This window comes from Charadrius vociferus, unplaced genomic scaffold (genome assembly GCF_000708025.1).
Source record: "Charadrius vociferus isolate BGI_N301 unplaced genomic scaffold, ASM70802v2 scaffold6, whole genome shotgun sequence".
Lineage (NCBI taxonomy): Eukaryota > Metazoa > Chordata > Aves > Charadriiformes > Charadriidae > Charadrius > Charadrius vociferus.
Window position 1 is genome coordinate 664076 of NW_009648657.1, and position 822 is coordinate 664897.

Sequence of the window (822 nt, forward strand, 5' to 3'; positions counted from 1 at the left end):
ACCACAATCTCCCCCCTCATTTCCTTATCAGAGGACAATATTGTTGACAATGCACAAGAAAAAGTTGGAGAAAGCCTCAAAGGGCTGAACTTTGACTTGTAAGGCAACACAGTTTCTCAGGTCTTTTCATGAAGATAGTTCTGGTAGATTTTTTTCCATTCCATAAACTCAAAGAGGAACGGGACATGCCAGCCAACACAAGCTATGGCTTTCCATATTTACATATTTACACATGTAAATAAGGGTGAGAAAATTCTGGGGATCTTGAGAATTCAGCAACTTTCAGAATCACCTTTCAGTCAAAACATATGGTTTGATCTATGCACAGACATGGACAGTGGGGTCGAGTGCACCTTCAGCAAGTTTGCTGATGATACCAAGCTGTTTGGTGAGGTAGACACACTGGAGGGGAGGGATGCCATCCAGAGGGACCTGGACAGGCTGGAGAGGTGGGCCCAAGCCAACCTCATGCAGTTCAACAAGGTCGAATGCAAGGTCCTTCATCTGGGTTGGGGCAATCCGAAGCACAAATACAGGCTCGGTAGGGTATGGCTGGAGAGCAGCCCTGAGGAGGAGGACCTGGGCGTGCTGATTGACCAGAAGCTCACCATGAATCAGCAATGTGCAATCGCAGCCCTGAAGGCCAACCGTATCCTGGGCTGCATCAAAAGAAGTGTGGCCAGCAGGTCAAGGGAGGTGATTCTGCCCCTCTACTCCACTCTTGTGAGATCCCACCTGGAGTACTGCATCCAGCTCTGGAGTCCCCAACATAAGAAAGACATGGACCTGCTGGAGCATGTCCAGAGGAGAGCCACGAGGATG